The sequence below is a fragment of the Papio anubis genome, chromosome 4 (assembly GCF_008728515.1).
Source record: "Papio anubis isolate 15944 chromosome 4, Panubis1.0, whole genome shotgun sequence".
Classification (NCBI taxonomy): Eukaryota; Metazoa; Chordata; class Mammalia; order Primates; family Cercopithecidae; genus Papio; species Papio anubis.
The window spans coordinates 160,654,923-160,681,558 of record NC_044979.1 but is presented as its reverse complement, the minus strand read 5'-3'; the positions used below and the strand labels follow the sequence as shown (position 1 = coordinate 160,681,558).

General features: G+C 38.5%; 1 protein-coding gene across 1 annotated transcript in view; it reads left to right on the top strand.

Annotated features, from left to right (window-relative positions):
* Positions 1-15,117, top strand: part of MRPL39 (mitochondrial ribosomal protein L39) — a 237,171-nt gene extending 222,054 nt beyond the window's left edge. Inside the window, exon 13 of the mRNA XM_021935554.2 lies at positions 14,179-15,117. The gene's annotated coding sequence lies outside the window, so the exon portion shown is untranslated. The remainder of the gene's footprint in view (positions 1-14,178) is intronic.
* Positions 15,118-26,636: the final 11,519 nt, after the last annotated feature.

Below are 26,636 nucleotides of genomic sequence, written 5' to 3'. Positions count from 1 at the left end.
GTCCACTGACTCAAATGATAATCTCCTTTGGTAACATCCTCACAGATACACCCAGGAACAATACTTTGCATACTTCAATCCAATCAAGTTGACACTCAACATTAACCATCATAAGGGGTAGGAAGAATTCTGGGTAAACTGACTTGATACGATTCTTGCTGAAGGCAGGCCCAGATGATTAGACATCACTTAGGGGATGGTGAAGATGAGGACTGTAATCAGTTATCAAGGGTGAGGATTCTCACTAAACTGACTTGATAGGATTTTTGCTACAACTGGGTCATGCAGGCATGACAAGGATGGACACCAAGGTCGATGTCTAAAGGGTTTAGAGGAGCCTGACTAGAATTAGATCAAGGAGAGAGTATTTCTGAATTTTGGCAGCTTTGGATATTCTCTCTCTGAGGAGAGAGAGGTATGAAGAGAGTTATAAAGAGAGATATGAAGACTGAAGCATTATTTTTTTCCAGCAATGAGCTGCTTTTTCCCAAGCAGGCATTTTGATGAATGACACAGACAACTCAACACCCTCAGTATTCTCTCAAGTTTGACTCTGGTTATGCTGGTGAGTAGAGATAAGGACCTTAATGATGTGACAGCCATGTGTACTGTGATGAGTGAGCAGTCTGTGGGAGAAACAAAACCTCATGCTTTTAGTGATAGTGCTAGTGTAAAACGGGAGATTTTTCAGTGAACAGCTGAAGGGTTTGATCTCGGAGACGTTGCCTTTGCTTGAGAGACACGTAGTAGATGTTCTCACTGTCCCTTTGCTTTGTGAAACATCAGCGTTTTCCAGGTGGCTTAAATCTCTGTGGAAGTGAGAAGATGGCAGGACGTCCAAACGGGAATTTGCTTCAGGGCCAAAACATGTCTAGAGGGCACTTTAGTCTCATTTGTAGGAATCTGGGGGCATTTTTCAGTTTCAGTGTCTGGTATAAGGAGTGTGACTGTTGTCTGCCTATTCAGCTTTGCATGGAGGGGCAGGGGCTCTGATAAAGGCTGTCATGGGTGAGTTTATAAATCTGAAACAGGACTCCTAGGCCTGAGAAGTTCAGACAATTTAGAAACTTTAAATTATTCATGGCCAGTTTCTTTGCTTTCATTAACATGCCTTGGTATGCCTACACTGGAGACTGTGTTTCAGGGTGCAGTGACTCTCACCTAATGCTATTGATTTTACATAGCTTTGGAATTGTCCTTTGGGAAATATGAGGCAAATGAATAGCAAAAAAATAAAAAGCACTGATAGCCCTCTTCTGGAGTGTTAGTTTTGGGTAGAAAAATAGAAAAGATATAATCCAAAGGTATTTTTGAGAGCAGATCCCAGGGAGGTCTTGAGTTCAATGCTAGGGAGTTTTGATTTCATGGATTTTTTCCATGTGGAACACTAATAAGAATATAAAGGGGTAGCTGGCAAGATGACTGAATAAGAACAGCTCTGGTCTGCAGCTCCCAGCGGGATCAATGCAGAAGATGAGTGGTTTCTGCATTTTCAACTGAGGCACCTGGCTCATCTCATTGGGATTGGTTAAACAGTGGGTACAGCCCACGGAGGGTGAGCCAAAGCAGGGTGGGGTGTCGCCTCACTGGGAAGGGCAAAACGTCAGGGAACTCCCTCCCCAAGCTAAGGGAAGCTGTGAGGGACTGTGCCATGAGGAACAGTGCATTCTGGCCCAAATACTACACTTTTCCCATGGTCTTCACAACCTGCAGACCAGGAGATTCCCTTGGGTGCCTACAACACCAGAGCCCTGGGTTTCAAGCACAAAATTGGGTGGCTATTAGGGCAGACACCCAGCTAACTGCAGGATTTTTTTTTTCACACCCCAGTGGTTCCTGGAACACCAGTGAGAGAACTGTTCATGCCCCTGGAAAAGGGGCTGAAGCCCAGGAGCCATGTGGTCTAACTCAGTGGATCCCAACCCCACTGAGCCCAGCAAGCTAAGATCCACTGGCTTGAAATTCTCACTTCCAGCACAGCAGTCTGAAGTTGACATGGGATGCTCAAGCTTGGTGGAGGGAAGGGCATCCATCATTGCTGAGACTTGGAAAGGCAGTTTTCCCCTCACGGTATAAACAAAGCTGCTGGGAAGTTTGAACTAGGCAGAGCTCACTGCAGTTTCGCAAAGCCAGACTGCCTCTCTAGATTCCTCTTCTCTGGGCAGGGCATCTCTGAAAGAAAGGCAGCAGCACCAGTCGTGGGCTTATAGATAAAACTCCCGTCTCCCTGGGACAGAGCACCTGGGGGAATGGGGGGCTGTGGGTGCAGCTTCAGCAGACTTAAACGTTCCTGCCTGCCAGCTCTGAAGAGATCAGTGGATCTCCCAGCACAGTGCTCGAGAGCTGCTAATGGATAGACCGCCTCCTCAAGTTCGTCCCTGACCCCCATGCCTCCTGACTGGGAGACACCTCCCAGCAGGGGTGGACAGACATCTCATAGAGGAGACCTCTGGCTGGCATCTGGCAGGTGCTCCTCTAGGACAAAGCTTCCAGAGGAAGGAACAGGCAGCAATCTTGGCTGTTTTGCAGTCTCTTCTGGTGATACCCGGGCAAACAGGGTCTGGAGTGGACCTCCAGCAAACTCCAGCAGACCTGCAGCAGAGGGGCCTGACTATTAGAAGGAAAACTAACAAACAGAAAGGAATAGCATCAACATTAACAAAAAGCATGCCCACTCAGAGACCCCATCTGAGGGTCACCAATATCAAAGACCAAAGGTAGATAAATCCATGAAGATGAGGAAAAACCAGCACAAAAGCCTGAAAATTCAGAAAAACAGAACACCTCTTGTCCTTTAAAGGATAACAACTCCTTGCCAGCAAGGGAACAAAACTGGATGGAGAATGAGTTTGATGAATTGACAGAAGTAAGCTTCAGAAGATGGGTAATAACAAACTCTTCTGAACTAAACTCCTCATGTTCTAACCCAATGCAAGGAAGCTAAGAACTTTAAAAAAGGTTAGAGGAATTGCTAACTAGAATAACCAGTTTAGAGAACAACATAAATGACCCGATGAAGCTGAAAAACACAGCACAAGAACTTCGTGAAGCATACACAAATATCAATAGCTGAATCGATCAAGATGAAGAAAGGATATCAAGGATTGAAGGTCAACTTAATGAAATAAAGTGAGAAGATTAAAGAAAAAAGAATGAAAAGGAATGAACAAAGCCTCCCAGAAATATGAGAATATGTGAAAAAACCAAACCTGTGTTTGATTTGTGTACCTGAAAGTGACGGGGAGAATGGATTCAGTTGGAAAACACTCTTCAGGATATTATCCAGGAGAACTTCCCCAACCTAGCCACACAGGCTGACGTCCAAATTCAGGAAATACGTAGAACACCACAAAAATACTCCTCTAGAAGAGCAACCCCAAAACACATAATCATCAGATTTACCAATGTTGAAATAAGGAAAAAATATTAAGGGCAGCCAGAGAGAAATGTTGGGTTACCCACAAAGGTTACCCATCAAACTAACAGCAGATCTCTCTGCAGAAACCCTACAAGCCAGAAGAGAGTGGGGGCCAATATTCAACATTCTTAAATAAAAAGAATTTTCAACTCAGAATTTCGTATCCAGTCAAACTAAGCTTCATAAGCAAAGGAGAAATAAAATCCTTTATGGACAAGCAAATGCTGAGAGATTTTGTCACCACCGGGCCTGCCTTACAAGAGCTCCTGAGGGAAGCACTAAATATGGAAAGGAAAAACCAGTAGCAGCCACTGCAAAAACATACCAAACTGTTAAGACCATTGACACCATGAAGAAAGGGCGTCAATGAATGAGCAAAATAACCAGCTAGCATCATAATGAAGGGATCAAATTCACACATAACAATATTAACCTTAAACATAAATGGGCTAAATGCCCCAATTAAAAGACACAGACTGGCAAATGTGATACAGAGTCAAGACCCATTGGTGTGCTGTATTCAGGAGACCCATCTCCCGTGTAAAGAAACACATAGGCTCAAAATAAAGAGATGGAGGAATATTTACCAGGCAAATTGAAAGCAAAAAAAAAAAAAAAAAAAGCAGGGGTTGCAATCCTAGTCTCTGATAAGACAGGCTTTAAACCATCAAAGGTCAAAAAAGACAAAGAAGGGCATTACATAATGTCAAAGGGATCAATGCATCAAGAAGAGCTGACTATCCTAAATATATATGCACCGAATACAGGAGCACCCAGGTTCATAAAGCAAGTTCTTAGAGACCTATAAAGAGACTTAAGACTCCCACATAGTAACAGTGTAAGATTTTAACACCCCGCTGTCAATATTATACAGGTCAACACGACAGAAAATTAGCAAGGATATTCAGAATGTGATTGCAACTCTGGACCAAGCAGACCTAATAGACATTTACAGAACTCTCCACCCCAAATCAACAGAATATACATTCTTCTCAACACCACATCGCACTTATTCTAAAATTGACCACATAATTGGAAGTAAAACACTCCTCAGCAAATGCAAAAGAAAAGAAATCATAACAAACAGTGTCTCAGACCACAGTACAATCAAATTAGAACTCAGGATTAAGAAACTCACTCGAAACCACACAACTACATGGAAACTGAATAACCTGCTTCTGAATGACTACTGGGTAAATAATGAAATTAAGGCAGAAACAAATAAGTTCTTTGAAACCAATAGGAACAAAGACACAATGTACCAGAATCTCTGGGACACAGCTAAAGCAGTGTTTAGAGGGAAATTTATAGCACTGAATGCCCACAGGAGAAAGCAGAAAAGATCTAAAATTGACACCTTAACATCACAATTAAAAGAACTAGAGAAGCAAGAGCAAACCAGTTCAAAAGCTAGCAGAAGGCAAGACATAACAAAGTTCAGAGTAGAACTGAAGGAGATAGGGATACAAAAACCCTTCAAAAAATCCATGAATCTAGGAACTGGATTTTTGAAAAGATCAACAAAATAGATAGACCACTAGCCAGACTAATAAAGAAGAAAAGAGAGAAGAATCAAATAGACACAATAAAAAATGATAAACGGGATACCACCACTGGTCCCAGAGAAATACAAACTACCATCAGAGAATACTATAAACACCTCTCTGCAAATAAACTAGAAAATCTAGAAGAAATGGATAAATTTCTGGACACATACACCCTCCCAAGACTAAACCAGAAAGAAGTCGAATCCCTGAATAGACCAATAACAAGTTCTGAAATTGAGGCAGTAATTAATAGCCTACCAACTTAAAAAAGCCCAGGACCAGAGGGAGTCACAGCCAAATTCTACCAGAGGTACAAAGAAGAGCTGGTACCATTGCTTATGAAACTATTCCAAAAAATAGAAAAAGAAGGACTCCTGCCTAACTCATTTTATGAGGCCAGCATCATCCTGATCCAAAACCTGGCAGAGACATAACAAAGAAAATTTCAGGCCAGTATTCCTGATGAACTTCGATGTGAAAATCCTCAATAAAATACTGGCAAACAGAATCCAGCAGCACATCAAAAACTTATCCCCCACGATCAAGTCGGCTTCATCCCTGGGATGCAAGCCTGGTTCAACATATGCAAATCAATCAAGGTAATCCATCACATAAACAGAACCAATGACAAAAACCACATGATTTTCTCAACAGATGCAGAAAAGGCCTTTGATAAACTGCAACACCCCTTCATGCCAAAAGCTCTCAATAAACTAGTTGTTGATGGAATGTATCTCAAAATAACAGGAGCTGTTTATGACAAACCCACAGACAATATCATAATGGGCAAAAACTGGAATGCTTCATTCTGTTTGAAAACTGGCACAAGACAAGGATGCCCAATCTCCCCACTCCTATTAAACATAGTACTGGAAGTTCTGTCCAGGGCAAATAGGCAAGAGAAAGAAATAAAGCATATTCAAATAGGAAGAGAGGAAGTCAACTTGTCTCTTTGCAGATGACATGATGGTATATTTAGAAAACCCAGTCATTCCAGCCCAAAATCTCTTTAAGCTAATAAGCAACTTCAGTGAATTATCAGGATACAAAATCAATGTAAAAATCACAAGCATTCCAATACACAACAGACAAACAGAGAGCCAAAAACTCCCATTCACAACTGCCACAAAGAGAATAAAATACCTAGGAATACAACTTACAAGGGAGGTGAAGGACCTCTTCAAGGAGAACTGCAAACCACTGCTAAAGGAAATAAGAGAGGACACAAACAAATGGAAAGACACTCCATGCACTTGGATAGGAAGAATCAATATCATGAAAATGGCCATACTGCCCAAAGTAATTTATAGATTCAATGCTATCTCCATCAACTACCATTGACTTTCTTCACAGAATTAGAAAAAACGACTTTAAATTTCATATGGAACCAAAAAAGAGCTGGTATAGCCAAGACAAACCTAAGCAAAAAGAGCAAAGCTGAAGGCATCATGTTATCTGACTTCAAACTATACTACAAGGCTACACTAGCCAAAATAGCATGGCGCTGGTACCAAAACAGATACATTGACCAATGGAACAGAACAGAGGCCTCAGAAATAACGCCACACATCTATGACCATCTGATCTTTGACAAACCTGACAAAAACAAGCAATGGTGAAATAATTCCCTATTTAATAAATGCTGTTGGGAAAACTGGCTAGCCATATTCAGAAAACTGAAACTGGACCCCTTTTGTACACCTTATATAAAAATTAACTCAGGATGGACTAAAGACTTAAACATAAGACCTAAAACCATAAAACCCATAGAAGAAAACTTAGGCAATACCATTCAGGACATAGTCATGGGCAAATACTTCATGACTAAAACACCAAAAGCAATGGCAACAAAAGCCAAAATTGACAAATGGGATCTAATTAAATTAAAGAGCTTCTGCACAGCAAAAGAAACTATCATTAGAGTGAACAGACAACCTACAGAGTGGGAGAAAATTTTTACAATCCATCTGAAAAAGGGCTGATACCCAGAATCTACAAGAAACTGAAGCAAAATTACCAGAAAAAATCAACCCCATCAGAAAATGTGCAAAGGATATGAACAGACACCTCAAAAGAAGACATTTATGTGGCCAACAAACATATGAAAAAAAGCTCATCATTACTGGTGATTAGAGAAATGCAAATCAAATCCACAATGTGATACTATCTCATGCCAGTTAGAATGGCGATCATTAAGAAGTCAGGAAGCAACAGATGCTGGAGAGGATGTGGAGAAATGGGAATGCTTTCACCCTATTGGTGGGAGTGTGAAGTAGTTCAACCATTGTGGAAAACAGTATGGTGATTCCTCAAGGATCTAGAACTAGAAATACCATTTGTCCCAGAAATCCCATTACTAGATATATACCCAAAGGATTATAAATCATTCTACTATAAAGACACACGCACAAGTATGTTTATTGCAGAACTATTTACAATAGGAAAGTCTTGGAACCAACCCAAATGCCCATCAATGATAGACTGGATAACGAAAATGCATCACATGTATACCATGGAATACTATGCAATGAAAAAGGATGAGTTCACGTCCTTTGCAGGGACATGGATGAAGCTGGAAACCATCATTCTTAGCAAACTAACACAGGAATAGAAAACCAAATACTGCATCTTCTCATAAGTGGGAGATGAACTATAAGAACACTTGGACACAGGGAGGGGAACATCACAAACCAGGACCTGTCGGGGGCTGGGGGACTAGGGGAGGGGATAGCATTAGGAGAAATACTTAATGTAGATGATGGGTTGATGGGTGCAGCAAACCACCATGGCACGTGCATACCTATGTAACAAACCTGCACATTCTGCACATGTATCCCAGAAACTAAATTATATATTTAAAAAGGATATAAAGAAGAAGAGTGCTATCATATGTTTAAAAGAGGATGTTTAATTTATCAGAGGTTGCAGAATGCAATGGGGAGTAAAATCCAGTGAAAGAGTGGAGAATTGAGACTATATCATTTGTCAAGGTTGTAGTTCAAAGTCCAACTTCCAGAAATCTGTTACTAGATCTGGAAAAGGTAGAGACTTGGAGGAATCGTCAGACTTTGGAGGGAAACAGTCTCTACTCAGACACAGAGAATGCTCCCCTACAATGCCCCCACAATTCTGGTAGCCTGAGGATGCCAGAAAATATCTTGCAGAGATGAGAACCAATATGTTTGACAAGGATGCAAGCACAGCAGAGGAAGGTCAGGTTTGCCCCACGTATCTGAACAGGGAAATACTGAGGGTTCCTTAAAACAACAAAACAAAACAACACAACTCAGCCATTCTCTTCTTAGAGCACTGAGATTTACAAACCAAGGACCCCAGTGGTGTGTCAGACATGACCTCTTCAATGGCTGCGACATCCCTTGCTACAGTCTGGCTGCAGCACTAGTCAGAGTTCATCTTCCCACTGACCTGGTTTTGATTCTGCTTTCTAATCTTTTCAGCCTAGTTGAATCTATCTTGGGTATTCATGTGTGATCAAGCTATAGCCACTCTTTTGGTAATAGCAGACTGGCCCCATTGATCCCTGGCAGAGTCTCTTGCTCTTGTAGCTAAAGCACTCCAAGAAATATGCGCAAAATCTTAAGTCAGTGGTAGTGGGAAGGGAGAAGTAGGTTTGCATTAGAGAGATCTGGAAGGCTGAATGAGCAGGTAATAAATTGGGTGTGGCCATTACAGAAGAGAGAAGAGGCAGAGCTGAGCCTGGGTCATGGTGTTTAAACTCTTGTTTAAAGCTAAAGATTTTTTTTTTTTTTCAGAAAAATCCAGGTAGGCACATTTTGCCTACAATATCAGGAGGCTCACAGCTTTAGCCAAATGTTAGGAACCCCTCTGTAGAGGAAAATCCTAGGGGTTGGATAGGACGACCTGAAAGATTCCTTCTGCTTCCTCAATATTTGAATAGTTATAGAACCCAAGTATTGGTCTATTTGGGGGCCTATTGGTAGCTACAAGGAAGTCAGGAAGGGGAGCTGGTACTTTTATGAGGCACTAGGGAATGCAGGAGGGAAATGTATTTTGTTTTAGACCTGGAGGTTGAAGTGCTGGGAGGGCATTCTTGGGCAGATGTTGAGTGGGTTAGCAAAGACACACTTGGAGAAAGTGTTTAGAGCATTAGATCTGCACTGTTGAATATGGTAGCCATTGGGCACATGTGGCCATTGAAGACTGTGGCTAACAAAATGTGGCTAATCCTAACTGGGATATACTATAAGTGTAATGTACATCCATTTATAAGACAGTTACAAAATATAAAATATGTCAATTTAAGAATATTAGCTACATGTTAAAATCATAATATTTTGAATATATTCAGTTAAATAAATATATGATTAAAATAAGTCCATCAGCTCCTCCTTACTTTTTAAATGTGGCTACTGGAAATTTTAAAACTACATGTGTAGTTTCTGTTTGCAGCTCACATATTTGTGTTGGGTAGCACTGCTCAAGGTGGTGTTTGGAGGTAGTTATTAGGGACAACTTGGGAACGAACATTTGAGCTCTCTGGGAAGAGGATATACAGAGAGAAAAGCAGAAGGTTGAAGGCATACTTGTGGAGCATTTCTACATTCACAGATCTAGCAGGAAAAGGAGGAGACTGGAAAGGAGCTAGGGAATAAGGCCAGAGAAGGGGAAGTAGGTGATGTCACAGGAATGAGGGGAAGAAGGGGCTTTAGGAAAGAAAAGGATAGCGATAAGGATTATGCAAAGTAATTTGACCTTTGTTCTATTGCTATGGGAGAGCACATGGAGGTTTTCTTCCCCAGAAAGTAAAATGATCAAATTTAAATTTTAAGAAGATGATTTTGGTAAGAAAATAATGAACCAATTGGATTGACAGAGAAGCTGAAGGTCAGATGGATAGCTAGAAAGTCAGGGAATAAGAACAATCAAAAAGCCCTTAGGCATCTAGAAAGCTGAGCAGAAAAGAATTGTTTTGACTTTGAGAAAGAACTTTTTATTTTATTTTCTTGCCTTGAAAAATGAGGTGTTTTTGAACAGTGAGATTTTGGTAATTTAAAGCTTGTGTCTCTGTTTATAGAATCCAGAAAATGGGTTGCAGTAAAAATCAGTGTCACAGATGATTAAAGATGCTTTGCGTGGGAAAAATAGAAGGCGGTAAAGAAACTAAAGACACAAAAATTATAGGACTTCTAAGAAACAAAGGTTGTCTTTTTGTATAATTGTCTCATGTAGAGAAAACAGAAAACATTATTCCCCACCCTTAAGAACATGAAAGTAGAAAAGAATGGTTTCTAAAAAGAGTTTTCCTTGAGACTCTGCCACCATAACTTGTGACCATTTAAGGTATTTCTAAGTGTTTACAAATTGAACATACTATGTCCTAGAATGTCCTTTGAGCAGAAATTTTGGTACTTAAAATTATTTATTTGGAGTTTGGTTTAAGGCAGAGAACAGATCGAAATATATGAAAGTATAAAACTCAGAGAATTAAGTGAAGATGAGCTGAATATTCTGAAGGTTGTATTAGCCCATTTTCATACTGCTATGAAGAAATACCTGAGACTGGGTAATTTTCTTAAAAAAAGAGGTTTAATGGACTCACAGTTCCACGTGGCTGGTAACGCCTCACGATCATGGTGGAAAGTGAAGGAGGAGTAAAGGCACATCTTATATGGTGGCAGGCAAGAGAGCGTGTGCAGGGGAACTGCCCTTTATAAAACCATCGGATCTCGTGAGATGTATTCACTATCAGGAGAACAGCATGGGAAAAACCCACACCCATAATTAAATTACCTCCCACTGGGTTCCTCCCTTGACACGTGAGGATTATGGGAGCTACAAGATAAGATTTGGATGGGGACATGGCCAATCCATATCAAAGGTATTTGGATCCTGTTTAAATATATGTTATAGTCTTTGCTAGCTTAAAGGGAAAAGAGAAAAAAAACAATGGCAAAAGGAAGCCAACAGAAGGGGCCATATGAAGGGACTAAACAAAAAGGACATGGTCAATTAAAGACATTTGGAAAATCTACCTAGATGGAGTACTATAGGATTTGGATACTTTGTTGGATACTGAATACACAGGATTAGGATGAAATCAGTGCTGTTGTAGAATAACTGTAATATGCAGCAGCTAACATTTATTGAGCATTTATTATATACTCATTTATTTATTACAACAATCTCACGCAGTAGGTATTATCTCAATGCTACAGATGGTGCAGTGAGATTAGGTAACTTGTCCAAGGTCACCCAGGTAGCCAGTGAGCCCACGATATCATGCTGTCTCCTTAAGTGTTGTTAGGGAGCCACACGATGAACCAGGAGGTGTTGGCTGGGTTATGTGTGGTAACACATGACTCCAAACATTTTAGTAATCTATAATAACACAGTTTTTTTGTTTGTTGGTTTGGTTTGGTTTTGGTTTTGGTTTTCTTTTTCTTTTTCTTTTTTTTCTTTTTAAATTTCATTGCAGGACACTTGCTCTGATTCATTTCTGGACTTAAGTGGAAGAAGCAGCCCTTATCTAGGATATTGTTAGTCTTTGGCAGAGGGACTACAAAGCAATGGAAGGATGATGTGATGGCTCTGAAAGCTTCTCTTGGATGTAGAATATAAAGTTTGCTCACCTTTTGTTATCCAAAGTAAGCCATGCGGCAAGCCTGACAGTGGGGTGAAGAGTGAAATGTTCCCACTAGGGAGGGTCTTTAGAGGACCCCTAGAGAGAGTTTGGGTTCTTTGTCTTTTGTTTTTGTTTATTTTTATCATGTGGATCTTTAGCTTTACAAGGAAGAGAAGCAATGAATGGTTGGTCTGACTTCTTTTCACACTGAGGAGTTAATAGGATGACCCAAAAAGTTAATCCCCACACTGTCAGTGTTGTTTGGGGAGGGACAGGTGGCAGAGAGTTACGCATGCGGGAGACAATGCAAGGGAGAGCACTGCCTCTCATAGGGGTCAGTAAGGTAGTGAGACAGCCAAGTGGAAAGGGGTCCGCAGAGAAACTTCAGGCGCCCTGCACACTGGGAGGAGTGCGCACTCGGGGTGGAGCCACAGACATTTGCACCGTTTGCAGGGCAGACGACCCTGACCCCTCCTCTTCCTGGTTAGAACCCGGGCTTCAATCTGTGAGGACGGAAGCCTGTATAGCAGGACTCTCTCTCTGCTGAGAGTCCCCGTTTCCCATTTTTTCCTTTTTGCCCCATAAATTCCATTTTTATCACCCTTTAAAGTGTCTGTGAGCCTAATATTTCATGGCTGTGTGACAAGGACCCGGCTCTTAGGTGAACTAAGGAGAAAATCCTACAACAGTAGTACTAGGCCATAGCCTAAATCCAAACACAGCAAAATCCACACAACCAAAATCTTTGCTCAGCAAGGTATCTGGAAAAAAAAAAAAACCTGTCTCAACAGTAAGTCAGGCCACATCATACAGAAGCTAAAGGCTAGCCCGAGTGAGGGCTGGTAAGGAAGGAGAGATGAAGCAAGGTGTTACCAAACAAGACTCGGTAAGGGCTGAAGGTCAGTTCAGCTATAAAGGGTGGGGGGAAGCCAGTTTTTGAGGAGGTCACTTCAAGCCTTGAGTTCCTTTGTCTAAGCCCCTGTTCTCCTGGCTGTTTCCCATTAATTTTGGGGGAATGTGCTATGAACTGATGGGCACAGATGTGTGTAAAAGAGAGACAGTTATAGGCAGTCCTATTTATTCAAATGTGACAGGATGATGGACCTAGTCACATCCACAAAACCAATTATAAGCTAAACCCATGCAGGTAGTTAGGTAGAACACACCCATTTAAAAACGAACAGCACTTTAATTCTTGAATTAATGTTAAATTCAGCCTGAATTTATTGGCTAAATGTCTCATTTCGTGTTAGTAAATCTAACTAAAGACTTTAACTAAATCTAACTAATGACTTTAACTAAAGCTATTTCCATAGAGATGTAAATTGTTCTTGATGAATACAATAAAAGCAAGTAATAACCACTTTTTGGAACTTAGAACAAATTCACTTCAGGTGAAGGTCAAGCACTTGAGAATAAGATAATTATTTTTCCTTTCAAATACTAAAGAGTTGCCAAAACTTTGGTGATAAATTGGAACATTTGGGAAATGAAGGCAACAAGATTTAATTTATTGCCCATATGTAAGAATTCTAATTTTGACACATTCCTTATAATCTTTTCCTAAATACATGTAAAAACTGTGTAATTACATAGTTTAAAATTTCACTGTACTATAACATGTTCCATAAATAATTTTTCAGGTTCTAGTACAGTCCTTATGATTATAATGGTTGCAACATAGTTCACTGCATAGAGTTAACATAATTTATTATTTTCATTATTAGATATGTAGTTTCTTTCAGTTTATTATCATTATTAATAATACTGCAGTAAATGGCCACATGGAACCTATGTGTTTTTTTGTTTGTTTGTTTTGGATTTTTTTCGTTGCAATACATGTCCTAAATACATGGCATTACTGGGTCAAAGGTTATGAAATTTTAATGACTATGCAAACTATTTTAAAAATAACTCCCAATTTAACAAAAACGTGAGTATGAAATTCACTGAATTCTCCCTTGCTTTAGAAATTATATTGAAAGGTTATATAAATTGACTCATTAATATTGTAGAAAAAAATGATACTTTGTGTTAATTTGTGTGTCTGAATACTTGTGAGGCTAAACACTATACCACAGGTTTCTTTAACCAACAGAAGGAGTTATAATTCTTTCATTCCGTAATTGGACAAATATTTTTTGAGCGCCTACAACGTGCCAGGCAGTTTTGTTTGTTTGTTTCAGAGCACACAGCAGTGAAGTAAACAAACTCCCTTACCCTCATGGATTTTATATTCATGTAAAAAAAGACAATAAACATAATAAGTATTAAAATTATGTAGTATGTTAGAATGTTATAACTGCTGTTAAAAAGTAAGATAAAATAATAAGGAGTTTGTTAGCAGAAGTTGCATTTCTAAATACGGTGGTCACTGAGAGACAAATATTTGAACAAATACTTGAAAGAGGTGGAGTAGGTCCCATATGGGTGTCAGAGGAAAGAGTGTTGCAGCAAGGGACCTTAGGTTGTAGAAGACCCTAAGCGGACCATGTGTGAGGTGTTGCAGGAGAATGAGGGAGGACAGTCTGGCTAGAGTGAAGTGAAATCTTTGATGTGATGAAGTGATGATCTTTGATGAAATCTAAGGATGCTCATTTGTTTCACAGGAGAAAAACAAGGAGAGAAAAATCTAAACCCAGCACAAGAGAAAGTTTCAAAAAAGAGGTCGTCGCCAATACCAAAATTAGCTGTGATATTCAGGAATTAAAAAATGGAAACACGATAACCACATTCAATAAAGACCAAGGCCAGCTTCCATTGGCCAGAGCTCAGCCACGCGGCCACACCTGGCTGAAGAGACTGACTGAAGAATTCCCTGAATATTTTAATGTACCTCTGGTTATAACACAGAATAACCACAAGGTGGCAGAAGAACTCCATTCTTGTAAATGGCTTAATTTCTTTATTTCATCTTCCCTATTCCGTCTAATGTTCCTTGAATTTTACTATTTTGTTGGTTTGAAAATATGTGTGACCTACGTCCTTTAAAGGATTCAGTTGCTAAAGTTTTAAATAGGCTGGAATATAAAACATTTATAGAAAAGAAAAATACCTACAGTATGATGTTAGTGAACTATTAATAATTAATCCAATTAAATAAAATATATTTGCTTTGGATTAATACATATCTTGTTTTGATGTTTGCTAAATAAAACTAAGCATTAGGAGGTCAAATAGCCACAACGAACATTTTCGTATTATTTAATAAGCCAGTTTCAAGGCATACATGCTAAATTCGTTGTTAAGGAAAAGCTGAATTTTTGCTTTCATGAAATTACAAACTCTAAGGCAATTTTATGCCTGTAAATCCAATGTGTTCTGAAGTTTAAAGTGTCAAAGGCTACTGGATTTAAACAGATCTTGTATGACTCTCTGTTTCATCTCTTCAGAGGTTGATAGTAAGCAAGTTTGACAGCAACTCACAGCTTCTCCTGTAACATGATGCTAATAATGACGACTTTATAAGATTGTTGCAAAGAGTCAGTGATGCCACAAGCAATGTCCTTTATATATGCAGAATTTAAAAAATAAAGTAAATAGAAATATTCCTTCCTCTATTCCCAATTTTTCTAACGTTATTTGCAACTGGTGTTTTAATGCAAGACCAAAGGCTAAAATATACATGTAGCTAGCAGAATCAAAACCTAGATCAGATGTTCAAAAGCATCATGCTGCTAAAAGATTTCAGCGTCTAAACTTTGCTCACTGTTCTGAAACATCTTTCCACTTCCTGTTAAAAAAAAAAAACATGATATTCTTTGAAGCTCATTTTTTGGGCTTCATGTGTTGTAATTACACATTTGTTATATAGGGTATATGATGACTTACGCTCTATGGTGTTATTCAGTACACTGTAGAAAAAGGAGAATAAAGAATGTTGTTTGTCAGTAGGTAGCTCTGTCCTCTTTATCCTTGAGTGTAATTTACTAAAGAGCTGACAAAATTACAGCACAGGCAGCAATTCACCATATTACCCTGCAGACAGCCAAGAGACTGACATTGAGATGATGCTTTTTAACTTGGGTCTGTGTAAGGAACCTGACGGGGTTATATGAAATCTTCATTTCTGTACTATGAAAAAATGATGTTGCTTTTAAGAAGGACGCACAAAAGTGTACTCTGGGCAAGGCTATTGATAAAGATGCAACAGGGATGTATGGAAACCCAGTATGTAACATTGAAATGACTTTTGATTCATTTGTATTTGGTCTTAGACAAGAAACATAGATTAAGAAAAGGTCTAAAAAAATGGAGCACTAGGAAAAATGATAGGAAATTTTGTGTTCTTGACTAACAGCTATCTAATATGAAATACACATTTGTAATATTTTGACATATATGATTTAATACAACTACATTTTGTAATAAATATCTTTAATTCTAAGGATTGAAAATCTTAAAAGGATCTCAATTTTATAGTTATAGCTGTTTTGTTTCAACAGGCTGATGGACTTGGAAACTGCAGGTTTCTTAAACACATTCGATGAACTTAAAAAGCAGGGGGAGATACTTTCAGATGGCCTTGAATGGGAAGGGGGGGACCCTGGATTTCTCTGGACACCTCTTTCTTCCTTTCTTCTCTGTAGGTGGGGACCTCTTCTTCTCAACTAGTCAGCAATTATAAGAATAAAAATTATCTTAGCAGCTATTCAGAGTGGGTCCAAAAGATAATCAAATAAAGAAGATTTCAATATTCTCAAGGCAGAAGAGACAATGTCTTTGCATCTGCAGTTGGAAAGCCTGGAGTAATCTCCTTCCCATCCTCCACTGTGGAAATTCCTTCTGTTCTCAAGGTCTCGAGCATATGATAACCCCATGATGGATTTTCTGCCTCCTGGAGTTAAAACGTGCCTTCCCTTGCCTGCGCTCACATAGCCATGAGTTTATCAGGAGTTGCATCCTCAAACAGAGCTGCTAGGCCACATGTGCTCTGTATAGCCTCTGGTATCGGCGTATGACTACTGAGCTGGCATTTTTCTCAATTCTTAAGAAAAATCAAAACCAGTTTGGTTTTCTTTTTAAATAGTGGTAAAATAGACATCATGTAAAATCTACTATTCTAACCATTTTTAAGTGTGCAATTCAGTGGCATTAAGTACACTCACATTGTTATGTAATTATCACCACTCAACAGTTTTTTGTGTGGATTTTTCAGGGTTTTCTAAATATATAATTCTATCATCTGTGAACAGAGGTAAATTTAATTCTTCATTTCCAATTTTATTTCCTCTTACTTCTAATATGTTGAATAGAAGTCAGATAAAAAGTGTCTGATTATACTTATATGAAGCACCTAGAAGTCAAATTCACAGAGCTAGAAAGTAGAATAGTCTACGAAGGGCTTTGGAGAGGGGGTAGTGAGAGTTATGGTTTAATGGGTACAGTTTCAGTTTGTGTTGATGAAAACATTTTGGGCGTGGTATATGAGCTTTTGTCTTAGGTTCTGATTTCAGAGAAAAATGGCCGATATATGCTGCTCTTGTTTTGCTCATGGCTGGAAAACTGGGGTCTGGGAACCAAGGGGTGAAAGTGGGATTGGCTTTTTTCACTGTCACTTCCAGCGATACACTTGGGGACAGTCTTCATCTTCACAGCCTTAGGATCTTCCGGAATGAAATGCTTGGTTCTCATGGGTAGAACACACATGTGGAGGACAGAGTAAGAGTTCCAGTGAATGAAGCTACTGAACTCCTGGTCACTCTTGAACCCCCAAATCAGAGGATCAGCAGGCAAAAAGGGGCTGTTCTATTATGGGCAGGATAATTGAGTCTGATTGCTGTGCGAGGAGGTAGGACTGATGCTGCACCGTGGTATCAGGTAGGAGTAGCTCTGGAATTTGGAAATTCACTGGGTTCTCTTTGGATGCTTCCACGTTCGTTGACAACTATAAATGAGAAATTGAGCAACCTTGGCCCAAGCAAGACGAGACAAATAAAAACTAAGATTTCTCAAGGATGAAGGTCTAGGTTATCCAACCAGAAAAGCCTCAGGCTGCCAAAATACTGGTCAAGGCAAAATGAAAATAGATGATGAAGAAGATTAATGGTAGATATTAGTTATGACCTCAGGTTGATGACAGCAGCAGGGACTGGTCCATCAATCCTTTATACTATGCCCTTGTAGACACCGGGGTTGGTTGGAGATTGCAGAGACCTTTGTAACACTTGGGATGTAAAAGAAGCCATGCCAGACTGCTGTTTTTTGTCTTACATTGAAGGGAAATAGCCGTGCTTGAGCGTTCTACTTGATTTTTTTTTTGAAATAGCAAAGCTATCATGAAATCATTCACTTGTAATGAAATGCAGCCATTGTCAGCTATGAGAGTTGCTGGGGTGGGGCGTGTTTGAGTGTGTATGTGTCTGTTTCCCTTGCTCTATTTCAGATCTAACCCTTGAATTGCTAACTGGGGGAGGGAATGGCCTCTTTTTAGATTGTCCTTGTTTTGACTTATCTGCCAAGGCAAAAGAATGTCAGAGGGTTTGCCACACAGTCCTGCAGGGAACCCTGCTCTTTGCCAGGATTTTTGTATCAAATAGTTTGTTTGGCCAAATTTAGAGAATAGTTTAAAGGGGGGAAAAGCTTGCATGTGATATGTATAATTATTATGTTAGAATACTTTTTAAATAATATGCTGTGATTGGCATCTTTCTTCCTGAAGGTTGGGGATTGTGCTGAGAGAGTGCAGCTGTGTCTCTGCTCTCTGCAGTCTTGGGCAGGCATCACTGTTTGTCTCCTGATACAGAGGGCTGAATGCACTATTTCACATTGATGCCACATTTTAAAATTTAAATATGATTAACATGTTTTAGGGTGTTTAACAAATAATTCACTTTTTTGCAGATATTAAATGCTAAGATATAAAAAGAGAGAGAGAAGGCATGCAAGAAACTGTGTAATACTAGAGGAAGGCTGTATTGGACACAGTACCATCTTTTATTTCATATACGTCTGTGACACTAGGTCTGTGCAGGATTTGACTAGCTCTGTACAGATACCATCTGATGGAGTTTTCACCTGGTACCTTGTTGTGGGAAGTCAGGGACACTGAACGGAGGGACTGCCTGAAGCCATGGCAGAAAAACATAAATTGTGAAGATTTCGTGGACATTTATTAGTTCCCCAAATTAATACTTTTATAATTTCTTACGCCTGTCTTTACTGCAATCTCTGAACATAAATTGTGAAGATTTCATGGACATTTATCACTTCCCCAATCAATACTCTTGTGATTTCCTATGCCTGTCTTTACTTTAATCTCTTAGTCCCATCATCTTCATAAGCCGAGGATGAATGTTGCCTCAGGACCCTGTGATGATTGTGTTAACTGCACAAATTGTTTAAAGAATATGAAATCTGGGCACCTTGAAAAAAGAGCAGGGTAAGAGCGATGTTCAGGGAACAAGAGAGATAACCATTAGGTCTGGCTGCCTGAGAGCCAGGTGGAACAGAGCCATATTTCTCCTCTTTCAAAAGCAAATAGGAGAAATATCACTGAATTCTTTTTCTCAGCAAGGATCAGCCCTGAGAAAGAGAATGCGTTCCTAGGGGGAGGTCTCTAAAATGGCCCCTCTGGGAATGTCTGTCTTTTACAGTTGCAGATAAAGGATGAAAAAGCCCTGGTCTCCTGTAGCGCTCCCAGGCTTATTAGGATGAAGAAATTCCCACCTAATAAATTTTGGTCAGACCGGTTGTCTGCTTTTAAACCCTGTCTCCTGGTAAGACGTTATCAATGACAATGCATGCCCGAAACTTTATTAGTGATTTTAATTTGACCCTGGTCCTGTGATCTCGCCCTGCCTCCATTTGCCTTGTAATATTGTATTACCTTGTAAAGCATGTGATCTCTGTGACCCACACCCTATTCATACACCCCTCCCCTTTTGAAAATCACTAATAAAAACTTGCTGGTTTTGCAGCTTGGGGGGCATCATGGAACCTGCCGACATGTGATGTCTCCCCTGAACACCCAGCTTTAAAATCTCTCTCTTTTGTACTCTTTCCTTTTATTGTTCAGACCAGCTGACACTTAGGGAAAAAGAAAAGGACTCGTGTTGAATTATCGGGGGCTGGTTCCCCTGATAGTACCTTACTATGGACCTCTGACTTTTGTTAAAGGCTTTTCTGGAGCATTAGCATTGGCTGTTATTGGAAGCTTGCTGACCTCTCATGAGTGTGCAGTCTGAGCACTAGGGGAGATAATGTCCTGTGAAGGATAAAAACCAATTGATAAATGGCTTCTTCTTTCTTTCCCCAGGCAGATAGTTTTGAGATATATTCCATAAGAGTCCTTCAAAGAGTCCAGGAGATCAAACACCAATCACCAATTTGAAAAATCATTCTCATATTGAATTTGTCTTGTACCTTGTTCTATTTTCTTTCTTTCATTCCTGCTCTCTAGGATAATCACTTCCCAAATAAAGTGCTCCATCTAAGACTTTGTCTCAGGATCTTTCTTTAGGGATCACAGGTTAAGACACAGCAGAGCCATCATATAAACTAATTTTGATGGGGAAAAAAAAAAAAACCTTTGGAGGAGACTTCTGGTTCCAAAATGGCAACATAGAAGCAAACTGGCCTTACTTTTCCCCACAGAACACCAAAAACAAATATGCAGTATGAAGATTATCACCAGCAATATCTCAGAACTCAAATATGAGGCCGAGATGTTCCTGGGGCCACAGAGAAGTGAAAAACTCTAAGAAAACAGTAAGAGAATTGGACTTTCATATTCTTGACGTCCATCCTCCCGTCTGCCCAACACCAAGCACATGGAAAATTTTTCCCAACTCAGTTTCTATACTGGAAAAAGTGAGATCAAGGTGATGACAAACTTCTCCATAATCCTGGGTTCTTTGGCAGGGTAACTATCCTCAACCCATAGGAAGCATTGGGAGTACCTGAAGGGAGAAATATCCTCGAAGACAGTCAGAGACAAAGAGGGGAGGTTGGACTACTATTCTTAGCCCAGGAAGCTCTGCTCTGTAACTTGGTCAAGGAGATGGCAGATCAGAGTGGCTGTTCAGCAGCATCAAACTGTAAAATGTTCGTTCCACAGGCCACTGGGCATGAGCCTTTAGGCACAGGCACCCTTCTAATACTACTAAGTGTCTCCTTTGTGACCTCTCTCATTTGGGATGGGCAGCACACTGATTGTTTCCTAGAATCAAGGGAGACTTGGGTGAAAGACACCATCTAGTACTGAAAAGAAGCAGTGACCAAGCAGAGGACAAGGAAAATCAACAGAGAAATTACAAAGCATCTCTAAGCAAACATATCCAATAAAAACCCAAACAACGTAGACAAAAAGACTAGAATAAATAATAAATCCTTCAATGCAAAGACATGGACATACATCCACAAGAAACAATAGCAAATAGGGAACCATAATCTCTCCAAAAGAACAAAGCCAGGATCCAGCAACTGACTGTAACTAGATGATGATATGTGATCACTCTGACCAAGAATTCAAAATAGCACTTTTTTTTTTTTTTTTTTTTTTTTTGAGACGGAGTCTCGCTCTGTCGCCCAGGCTGGAGTGCAGTGGCGCGATCTCAGCTCACTGCAAGCTCCGCCTCCCGGGTTCCCGCCATTCTCCTGCCTCAGCCTCCCGAGTAGCTGGGACTACAGGCGCCCACAACCGCGCCCGGCTAATTTTTTGTATTTTTAGTAGAGACGGGGTTTCACCGTGGTCTCGATCTCCTGACCTTGTGATCCGCCCGCCTCGGCCTCCCAAAGTGCTGGGATTACAGGCGTGAGCCACCGCGCCCGGCCCAAAATAGCACTTTTAAGGAAACTCAGTAATCTCCAGGATAACACAGAAAAACAATTTAGAAATTTACCAGAGAGATTTATTAAAGAGATTGAACTAATAAACAGACAGAAATCTTGGAACTGAGAAATACATTTGCTGAATCAAAAATTCATTAGAAGCAGCAGAATGACTTAGGCAGAGGAAAGAATCAGTGAGTTCAAATACGCAGAGGAGAAAAAAGAAACAGGATATAAAGAAATAATCACCAATAAGAAATAGAAAATTAACTTAAAAGACTAAACCTAAGAATTATTGGTGTTCAAGAGGGAGGTAAGCAAGAGCAAGGAGTAGAAAGCTTATTTAAATACACAATAACAGAAAACCTTCCAAAACTAAATAAAGAGGTAAATATCTAAGTACAGGAAGGTCAGAGAACACCAAGTAGGTGTCTGAACTAAATGAGACTACCAAAAGTCATATTATGATCAAACTTTCAAATGTCAAGGACAGAGAGAATCCTGAAAGCAGCAAGAGAAAAGAAGCAAATCACATAAAAAGGAGCTCCAATTTGCCTAACAAACCTCTCAATGAAAATCATACTGGCTGTGAGGGAGTGGAACAGTATTTTTTAAAATAACTTTAATTTTAGGTTTTGGGGTACATCTGAAGGTTTGTTACATAGGTAAACTCAAGTCACAAGGGTTTATTGTGCAGATTATTTCATCATCCAGATACAAAGCCCAGTGCCAAATAGTTTTCTTTTCTGCTCCTCTCCCTTCTCCCACCCTCCATCCTTTGTGTCCATGAGTTCTCATCATTTGGCTCCCACTTATAAGTGAGAACATGTGGTATTTGATTTCCTTTTTCTGCATTAGTTTGCCTAGGATAATAGCCTCCAGCTCCATCAGTGTTTCCACAAAACACATTAACACATTCTTTTTTATGACTGCATAGTATTCCATGGTGTATATGTACCACATTTTCTTTATCCAAACTGTTGTGGTTGGGCATTTAGGTTGATTCCACATTTTTGCTATTGTGAATGGTACTGCAATGAACATTCACATGCATGTGTCTTTATGGTAGAATGATGTATATACCTCTGGGTATAAACCCAGTAATGGAATTGATGGGTCCAATGGTGGTTCTGCTTTTAGCTCCTTGAGGAATCACCATACTGCTTTCCACAACAGTTGAACTAATTTACACTCCCACTAGTAGTGTAGAAGTGTTCCTTTTTGTCCACATCCTTGACAGCATCTATACTTTTTTGACTTTTTATTAATAGCCATTCTGACTGGTGTGAGATGATATCTCATTGTGGTTTGGATTTACATTTCTTTAATGATCAGGGATATTGAGATTTTTTTCATATGCTTGTTGGCTGCATATATGTCCTCTATTGAAAAGTGTCTGTTCCTGTCCTTTGCCTACTTTTAGTAGCGTTGTTTTTCTCTTGTAAATGTGTTGAAGTTTCTTACAGATGTTAGATACTAGACCTTTATCAAATGTATAGTTTGCAAAAATTTTCTCCCATTCTGTAGGTTGTAAGTGTACTCTGTTGATAGTTTCTTTTGCTGTGCAGAAGCTCTTAAGTTTAATTAGGTCCCATTTGTCAATTTCTGCTTTTGTTGCAACTGCTTTTGGCACCTTTGTCATAAAATCTTCACTCATTCCTACGTCCAAAATGGTATTTCCTAAGTTGTCTTCCAGGGTTCATATAGTTTTGGGTTTTAACTTAAGTCTTTAATTTATCGTTAGTTGATTTTTGTATATGGTGTAAGGAAGGGATCTGGTTTCAATCTTCTGTATATGGCTAGCCAGTTACCCCAGAATTATTTATTGAATAAGGTGTCTTTTCCTCATTGCCTTGTTTTTGTCAGCTTTGTCAAAGATCAGATGGTCATAGGTGTGTATCCCTATTTCTGGGCTCTCTATTATGTTTCATTCATCCATGTGTCTGTTTTTGTACCAGTACCATGCTATTTTGGTTACTGTAGCCCTGCAGTATAGTTTGAATTTGGTAATGTGATGCCTCCAGCTTTGCTCTTCTTGCTTAGGATTGCCTTGGCTATTCAGGCTATTTGTTTGGTTCCATATGAATTTTAAAGTAAATTTTTCTAGTTCTGTGAAGAATGTTAATAGAACAACATTTTCAAAGAGCTGAAAGAAAAACATCCTTTCACCCAAGAATACTGTATTGACAAAACTATCCTTCAAATATAAAGGAGAGATAAAGTCTTTCCCAGACAAACAAAAGCTGAGAGAATGTGTCACCAGCATACCCATCTTACAAGAAATGCTAAAAAGTGTTTTTTAATCTGAAAGAAAAACACACTAATGTGCAGAGGAAAACTTTTCAAAAGGTATAAAATCCACTGGTTAAACTAGTCCACAGACAAACCCAGGATAATCAAATATTGTAATTGTAGTGTGCAATTCACTCACAACTTTAGTATGAAGCCCAAAAGACAAATCTGTCAAAAACAATAATAGCTATGGCAACCTGTTAAAAGGTAGGTAACATAAACATAGGTAAATCGAGGTAATGAAACTAAAAATATGGGAGGATGGAGTTTAAAAAATGTACATTTTTTTTTCATTTTTCTTTGTTTCTATCTTTTCTTTATGATTTAAGTTGTCATCTTTTAAAAATAACTTGTTATATTTATAAGATTTTATTTGTAAGCCTCATGGTAACCGTAATGCAGAAACCTATAGCAGATTCACTGAAAAAAAAAAAAAAGGCAACAGAATAAAGCATACTACCAGAGGAAAAGGAAATCACTTAACTGCAAAGGAAGACAATAAGAAACATGGAAAGAGAGAGAGAGAAATCTCAAAACAAACAGAAAAAAAAGCAAGAAATAGCAATAGTAATTCTTTGTTTACAAAAAATAACACCAAATGTAAAAGGACTCAATTCCCAAATTAAAAGGCATAGAGTGACTGAATAATAAGGAAACAAGGCCCATGTATATGTTGCCTACAAGAAACTCACCACACCTATGAGGACACACATAGATTGAAAGTAAAGGGATAGACAAAGATATTTCATGTAACTAGAAACCAAAAAAGTAAGTAGCTATACTTATATTGGATAAAATAGACCACAATTAAAGACTGTAAAAAGAGACAAAGAAAGTCACCATATAATGATAAAGGTGTCAATTAAGCAAAAGGATATAACAATTATAAATATCTGTGTATCCAATATTGGAGTTCCCAAGTACGTAAAGCAAACGTTAATAAATCTAAAGGGAGTGATAGATTACAATACAATAATAGTACAAAATTTGAACACCCCACTCTCAGTAATGAACAGAATTATCTAGACAGAAAATCAACAAGAACATATGGAGTTAAACTACACATTAGACCGAAAGGGCCTGACATTTATAAAACATTTCACCCATCTGCTGCAGAATACACAGTGTTTTCATCAGCACATGAAACATTCACCAGAATACACCATATCTTAGGTCACAAAACAAGTTCCAATATATTTAAAAAGGCAGAAATCTTATCAAGTATCTTAACTATCCACAGTTGAATTAGTCAAAAAATCAAAAGTGAGAAGAACCTCAGAAAACATACAGACATATGGAAATTAAACAACATACTTGTGAATGACCAAGTCAATAAATTAAGAAGAAAATTTTAAAAATTTCTTGAAACAAACAAAAATGGAAATACAACATACCCAAACCTACGGGATATTACAAAAGCAGTACTAAAAGGAGAGCTTATAGCAACAAACACCAATATCAAAAAAGTAGAAAGACTTCAAATAAACAAGCCAATAATACATGCCACGGAACTAAAAGAGTAAGAATAAACCAAACCCCAAATTAGTAGAAGGAAAGAACTAATAAAGATTAGAACATAAATAAATAAAATCGAGAAAAAAAATAAAGAAGATCAGTGAAATGAAAAGTTGATTCTTTGGAAAGATAAACAAAATTGACATACCTTTAGCTAGACTAAGAAAAAAAAGAGAGAAGAACTCAAATCAGAAATGATAAAGGAGACATTATAAATGAGATGATATAAACACAAAGAATCATTAGAGGAATATTATTAACAACTATACACCAATAAATTGTAAAACCTAGAGGAAATAAATAAATTCCTGTATACATACCTCTTACCAAGATTGAACCATGAAGAAATAGAAAACTTAAACCAATAATGAATAACAAGATTGAAGCTATAATAAAAAGTCTCCCACCAAGGAAAAGTCCAGGACCTGAGGGCTTCACTCCTAAAATTTACAAAATATTTAAAGAAGGACTAATACCAATTCTACTCAAATTCTTCAGAAAAATTGAAGAGGAAGAAATACTTCCAAATTCATTCTATGAGGTCAGCATTCCCCTCATACCAAAACCAGACAAAGAAAAACAAAAAAAGGAAACTGAGGCCAGTGGCACTGATGAACATAGATGCAAACATTATCAACAAAATACTAGCAGACTGAATTCAACAGCATATTAAAAAGATTATTCACCATGGTCAGGTGGAATTCATTTCAGGGTGCAAGGATGGTTTAACATACGGAAATCAATAAATGTGATACATCACACTCACAGAATCAAGAACGAAACCATATAATCATCTCAATTGATGCTGAAAATGCATTCAATAAAATCCAAAATTCCTTTATGATAAAAACTCTCAACAAACTGGATATAGAAGGAATATACTTCAAAATAATAAAGGCCATATATGACATATATGGTTACTGAAGGTCAGGAAGGAAGGGTAAGGGAAATGGGGAGATGAAGAGAGGTTTTTTGTTTTTTTTTTTTAATGAGTACAAATATACGGTCTGATTAAAACATAAGATCTAGCATTTGATAGTTCAGTAGGGTGACTACAGATTACAATAATCTACTGTAGGTTTCAAAATAACTAGAAGAGAATGAATGTTTCTAGCATAAAGAAAAGACAAATACTTAACATGATAGATATCCCAATTACACTATTTGATTTTTACAAATTATATGAATGTATTGAATTATCACATGTACCCCCAAAATAAAAAATTAAAAAAGAATGAAAATTAATAAAATTATTGAAGAAGTGATGACATAGGTAATACCTACTCAATAAAACGATGAATGTGGAAACATTGAAATTGAAAGGCCATTCTCAGGATGCATGTGAATTTGCCTTCAATATCTCTTAGTGAACTCGCATGATATATTCATTTTCCTTCATTCTGAGGTTTTACAATTAGCAGTTGGCCCAGTGATTGATTGATTGAATAGAATCAAGTATCGTAATTATACTGAAGATTGGAAGGTTTGC